This window comes from Myotis davidii, unplaced genomic scaffold (genome assembly GCF_000327345.1).
Source record: "Myotis davidii unplaced genomic scaffold, ASM32734v1 scaffold573, whole genome shotgun sequence".
Lineage (NCBI taxonomy): Eukaryota > Metazoa > Chordata > Mammalia > Chiroptera > Vespertilionidae > Myotis > Myotis davidii.
Genome location: NW_006285997.1, coordinates 4,597,044 through 4,604,176, shown reverse-complemented (window position 1 = coordinate 4,604,176; position 7,133 = coordinate 4,597,044).

Sequence of the window (7,133 nt, the reverse complement as noted above, 5' to 3'; positions counted from 1 at the left end):
TAATTATCCGCTGAAAGCACACGCGGAGGTTCCTGAAGAGCCTCCTCCTGCAGGGTAGGCTAGATCAACTGGATGCACACCAAGATGTGAGTATTTGGGATACTACTGATAAAGGATTGTCCAGTAGGATTTAGAAACTACATTCATTCAACAAGTCTTCATTGAGTGCCCACTATGCTATCACTCTGCTTAGTCTGATTAAATGTTTAACTGTTTTAATATCAAACAACAGAGAAGCCTTGCAAAATATTCAGTCACTTAACAAATATTTGAGAACCTGCTTTGTGCCAGACGAGACCCTGGAGATGCAAAGTCTAAATAGGAAGGTGGGCCTGGCCGGCCTCGTTCAGTGGTTGAGCCTCGACCTATGAACCAGGAGGTCAGGGTTTGATTCCCCGTCTGGGCACTGCTCCATCCTCAGTGTGGGGCGTGCAGGAGGCAGCCAATCAATGATTCTCTCACATCATTGATGTTTCCATCTCTCCTCTTTTCCTCTCTGAAATTAATAAAAATATATTTAAAAATAAGCCAAGAATACCTATGGTAAGAGTGTGTTTCATCCTGTAACACACTTGCCATTTAAGATTTTTAATATCTTGATAAGATTTTAGAAATTCTGAAGCATGGGGATTTCTGACTGGAAGCTGGGATACTGGTTAAAATAGTCCAGACGGGATGAGAGAGCCTAAACTCATTTAGTGAAGCTTGTGAAGGATGGATCTGAAACTAGTTCGATATAATACACAAGAGGATGAGGGAAAATAGAGTGATTACATTACAAAATCAGTAAAGCTAACTGTGAAGATTAAAGAGAAAGAGGACTACAAAGGTGTCTTTTAATAACTACAGTTAGAAATGCATTTGGCTGCAAGTAAAAAATACTCCATTGCAATGGCTTAAACCGAGGGTCCTCAAACTTTTTAAACAGGGGGCCAGTTCACTGTCCCTCAGACCGTTGGTGGGCCGGACTATAGTTTAAAAAAAAAACTATGAACAAATTCCTATGCACACTGCACTTATTTTGAAGTAAAAAAACAAAACGGGAACAAATACAATATTTGTATTTGCATGTGGCCCGCGGGCCGTAGTTTGAGGACCCCTGGCTTAAACAAATGAAGGTCTATTTGGTCATGTAACCAGCCTGCAGGTAGGCAGTTACTCTTTTTGATTCAACAGCTTAAGAACAACAGAGCCACAATTTCTGTGATTCTCTTGACATTTCCCTCATGGTTGCAAGATGGTTGTAGCAGTTTTAGTTTGCACACTGGAAGATGGAGAAAGGAATGGCTTCAGCCATCTATATTTTTTTTTTCAGGAAGATAAATATTTTTAATATTAATTTTAACTAGTTTTAGATAATCTTATGCAAATTGCTCTAGGGAACAGAAAAAGATTGCAAGCTATTTAATTAAATGAGGTCAACTGATTATATGAACCCTGTGCCGCGCCAGCATGGCCAAGGGTGAACCTGAGAGGGGGCGGCTGAAAGGCTTAGAAAAGACAGACAAGAGAATGAAAGCCGGTCTCGGTGGGACGCTGCTTCTCTGTGACTGAGACCAACGCTTGTGTCTTTATTTTTATAGCAGATGCCGGGAGGCAAAGTAAGGGTGTGATCAAGATGTTTACAACATTCTCGTGGGTTTCAATCCTACTCAACTACATGCACCTGAATTCTATCAAGCCAACATCACTCAGGCACGTGGGGCCACGTGTTCGGATCATAGGTTCAAGCTGACAACTACAGCCGTTGGCCACAATTGTGCTGGGAGGGCTCTGCCCTCCAAGCCGGGACTTGCACGTGACCACGAGAGGCCTGTGCCCTCTCATTAGTCCAAGGCTTGAACCTGTCCAAACACTGTAGCTGCTCTCCACAGAACCCAAGAAAAGAACACATGGATACTGAAAATTATAAAGCAATTCCATTTATAGTCTCAGATTCCAAAATTCTAAATGAAATACCAGCAAATGGAACCCTGCAATGTATATTAAAGCATATCAAGCCTGAGTTGGGTGTATCCCAAGAATATAAGGATTGTCTAATGAGAAAAATCTATTAAGGAATCTGCTTTATTATAAGGTGAAGATGAAAAAAAATGTAATTGTTGTGTTTTAACAAATGGTTTTTCTGCACCTACATGACCTGGTGCAAGAGCCTCCTTGCCCCGGCTGTCATGCCTCAGTGGTTGAGCATGAGCCCAAGAGGTCATGGTTCGATTCCCGTTCGGGGCACCGGGCTGCTGGCTAGGCCCCCAGTAGGGGGCGTGCGGGAGGCAGCTGATCAATGATTCTCATTATTGATGTTTCTGTCTTTCCCTCTCCCTTTACGACAGTAGTTCTCAACCTTGGCTGCACATTAGAATCACCTGGGAATCTTTGTAAAATCCTAATTTCTGGACCTCATCCTCCGGAAATTCTGTTTCTTTGTTATTCATGTTGTGGCCCTACCCCATAACAAAGAAACAGAATTTCCGGAAGATGAAGCCCAGAAATCAGGATTTTAAAAAGATTCCCAGGTGATTCTAATGTGCAGCGAAGGTTGAGAACCACTGCTCTACGAAATCAATAAAAAATATATATTTTATAAAAATATCCTCTTTAAATCGTGTGCACTGGGTGCTGTACCTCACCATATACCTAGGAAGAGGAATGATGTCAGGAGCCGACCAAATGGAGAAAAAGTAATGGAGGGCTTCTACATGAGCAGCAAAGAGCTAGCAAAGTGGGTTGTGGTCAGAGAATGGAAATTTGAAGTGTGCAATTTCAGAGTTGGAGCCGTTGTAAATTATAGCAAGGTCCACCAGGTGGCCATGGTAGTGGTTTGCTGAAGGGCTCTGGGAGTGAAGGTCTTTGGTGCTGAGGAAGGAAAAGATCCAAAAAGGAGGGGTTTTGGATGAGTTGCTGGCTCCTTCATATTGTAGTCATTTACGGGACCCCAGGCCTTCAATGAATGTGCCAGAGTGTCCAGCAAGGTGAGAGCTAGAAACATCACAAGATGCTGTGTTCATAATCTTATAATGTTTTTCTTAAAGAGACTCCCCTAAGTTTTCTAATATTCAGTCCCCGTAAAACTTGGATCTTCCACCAGCCAGAGGCCATGCCCCAGCCCGGAAGTGCATGCAGATGGGGAGCAGGAAGACCTCCTTGTGAGGGCAGCTGTCCTTGGGAGAGTCCTCGGGAGGGAGCACGGTTCGAGGACTAGTCAGTGAGTAGGCTGAGGGATCTGGTGGCTCCTGTGTAGCCAAACAGGGCTGCTGGGTGGGACAGCCGAGAGGGTTGGTAGGTAGATCACCAGGGAGCAGGAGTGGAATGAGGATGCCTCCGAAGTACCCTTGGCCTGTGTTTGGGGCCTGGGGCAGTGCTGGAAGCTGTCAAGGGTGAAACAGAATGGTCTACCTGGTCTGTAGATTCCAACTAACCTCTTTTTTCTTGTAATATTTTTTTATTGATTTCAGAGAGGAAGGAAGGGGAGGGAGAGAGAGAGAGAAACACCAATGATGAAAGAGAACCATTGATTGGAGGCGCGCACACACACACCAATAGGAATTGAGCCCACAACCCAGGCATGTGCCCTTGATCGGAATCGAATCCGGGACCCTTCAGTCCACAGGCCGACACTCTACCCACTGAGCCAAACTGGCTAGGGCTCCAACTGACATCTTTCATAAGGAGGTTTTGTGCTGCGTTTGTGCGGCATTTTGTGTGTGGGGGTATCTGAGGTTAGATGGTGGCTGCTATTTTGGTGGTAAGGTCCAGTTAGTGAACTATGTGTTCTCTGCTCAGAATTCCAAATGGGTATTATCACCATCATCTCTATTTTAAGATGAGGACACCAGATTACTTAACCAAGTAATCTGCCCAGAGACGTGAAGTTCAGTCCTGCTGGGTGGAAGGGGAGTGGGCTGAGATCTTTGAACTCTCAGGCCCAGGGCCTTTTCTGTGCTTGGGTGGTCAGTGTCACCCTCGTTCTGACAGTTTGACAGTCCGTGTCTCTCGTTAAGACTCATTTCGACTTCCCACAAGTGTAAAGACAGTCTATGTTTTCACACCTTGAGCCTCATCTTTACCATGTTGGTCAAGTAATAAACACACCAAGGATGCTCAGCCTCCCTGGCGGCCCTTCATTCATTCATTCACTCCACAGATATTTGAATCCCTACAATGGGACCAGTACAATTGTAGCTCTAAGGAATCAGCAGGGAAGAAAAACAAAATTGTAATTCCTAGGGAGCCTATATTTTGCAACAAGATGCCATTTACAACTATCACTTTGGAGGGGGGGGTGTAATAAGTCTGACAATACCTAGGGTTAAAGACGAAGTTGGGTGACATTCATACTGTGCTGCAACTGATGTGGCCTGGAGATCTGCCAGTCCGAACAGAGACCTACGCTAGTGCTGAAGGGTTTGAGGCCCTACTGTTCTACTCAGTGCCCTTCATCTGCTGAATCCTGGGATGTCCAGGGAGGAACTGGGGGACATTGGTCAGCCACTCCATGGTGTGCCGTACAGGTGCATATTGTCTGAATGTTGTGACTGGCTGTGGGGGACAAAATGACTACCATGTTTTCTTCCTGGGTTTCAGAAATGGAAGTTTGTATTTTCCATGGTCAGTGGTGCTCAATGAATATCTGGCTTCTTCGTATCTCAGTCCCCATTGCCCACTGCACTTAACCACAAGCCTATATTCTCTATGTGTTATCATCAGGCACAGTTCCGGCACTACAGTGGTTATGTGGGAAATGAAAACGATAGAGACTCAAACTGAACTTCAACAGGCTGCAAACTTGAGTGAAAAACAAGACTTACACTTAGGACAGCGGTTCTCAACCTGTGGGTCGCGACCTCTTTGGCGGTCAAACGACCCTTTCACAGGGGTCGCCTAAGACCATCCCGCATATCAGATATTTACATTACGATTCATAACAGTAGCAACATTACAGTTAGGAAGTAGCAACGAAAATAACTGTATGGTTGGGTCACAACATGAGGAACTGTATTTAAAGGGCCAGAAGGTTGAGAACCACTGACTTAGAAGGCAGTAGCCATGATATTTGTCAGTGACCAGTATCTCCTCCAGCTACTAATATTGACATAGGAACTGACAACATTCCTGCAGAAGCAGATGGGCTTTATCTTCTGTTGCCCAGAAGAGGGAGCTACATGGTAAGAGCTCTTGAAATGAGGTTCTGTATGGAAATGCACCTCAAAGAAACTGCATTCGGGAAAGAGAAAATGAGGGCGGAAGAGGGCAAAGGATCCCATGTACAGTAATACGGGTCTGGGAAGCTTTAAAAAACAAACAGACTGTGTGTGTATGACCTGGTTTATGGTAAAGCCATGCCAGACGACGTGGTGCAGCCCCACGGGAACTGAAGCAAAGTCAAGACCTCCAGCTTTAGCCCAAAGATGAAAAAGATTATTGGTAATGATTCTCTGTGTAAGGTATCTTGAGTCTGTTGTACAGCTGGTTTAAGGGAATGTACTATTCCATTGTTACTTCATAGGAAACCAATTTCTGAGTTCCAGCTACAAAGAACAGCTAAATATTGCAAGGGCATGATATTCAGCTTAGAACATTGATATATCTCTTGATTTGAACTAATAAAGCTGTGGTACCAACAACCACATTAAGGAAGTGTCACATTATAAAGCCTTTGGAATAAGTTGTAAAACAGTAAATAAACTGAATTGCATATGGTTGTGTGAATCTGACACATTTTCTTCCCTTCCCCAAGTGGCCACAGTACTGAACACCACCAATAGGGTTGGGTCATTTGCATATACTTCTACCATGTATCCTATCTTATAATCTCCAGGGACCTTTAGATAAGGAGAACATGATGGTGGAGTTGAGGACAGAAGAAATAGATGAAGGCATCTCCATGGTCAGGTCCTCCCCTGAGGATAGAGACTATGCCTCGCTCATTTTTATAGATGGAGTGACCAGGCACATTATAGATCCCTGACAATAACACTGATAGATGTGCCCAAGGGTTGGTTCTAGTACCACATAGTCTTCCAACCAGTGTACACTCCTACAGACAAAGATGAAGCAAACAAAAGTTTATTCGGGACCTGGATGGTCAATTTGTGGAACCAATCTTCTCTCAATAAATCCATATATATATATAAATAAAATTGATTTTTACAGAAAGGGAAGGAGAGGGATAGAGAGTCAGAAACATCGATCAGCTGCTTCCTGCACACCCCCTACTGGGGATGTGCCCACAACCAAGGTACATGCCCTTGACTGGAATCGAACCTGGGACCCTTCAGTCTGCAGGCCAACGCTCTATCCGCTGAGCCAAACCAGTTAGGGCCCAATAACTCTTACAGGTTAAGTCTGATGAGGTGCCAAAATGTTCGTATGTGACTTACATGGAAGTCTGTCCCAGAGTTGTTTGAAAGAACAGGACAGGTGTGGGAGAGCACGGGGTGCCTTGCAGAAGGGCTCTTTGGGTGATAATATGGACAGTATGGCAATACACACACACAGATGGGTCCACCAGTGTTGCCTCTAAGTTACCCTGGGGTGAAAACGTCCTCTATTTTTAACTCCCTATAGTAAATAAGTACCTCTCAGGATGCTGTAAGTAGATGGTACAAAAGATAGCAATGCATTTTTTCAGATGAGCTGTAAAAAGGCAAACAAAGGGACTGTTTTTGAGATTGGTCTGAATGAGGTCTATGACTTCTCCTAACCCCTGCTTCAGGATTCGGTGTAGATCCTCCAGGTAAACACCTTTGACCCATATCGCCACCCAAGCTGGACTATGTGACTCCTGTGTGTTCCAGTATCACCTGTGTTTTCACTTTCATAGCCCATTTCAGGGCATAACGCATGAAGTTTGCAACAGTCTCAATCTCTCCCAGGAGACCACGTATTCCTCAGAGCAGTGTCCACTGTCGTATCTCCATGGAATAGTGAATATAGAGCCTGATACGTAGGCACTCAAGTATTTCTGAATGCTTTGTGTCTGTTCAGTGGTCGGCAAACTCATTAGTCAACACAGAGCCAAATATCAACAGTACAATGATTGAAATTTCTTTTGAGAGCCAAATTTTTAAAACTTAAACTATATAGGTAGGTACATTGTTACTAACTTAATTAAGGTACTCCTAAGGCAGTGATGG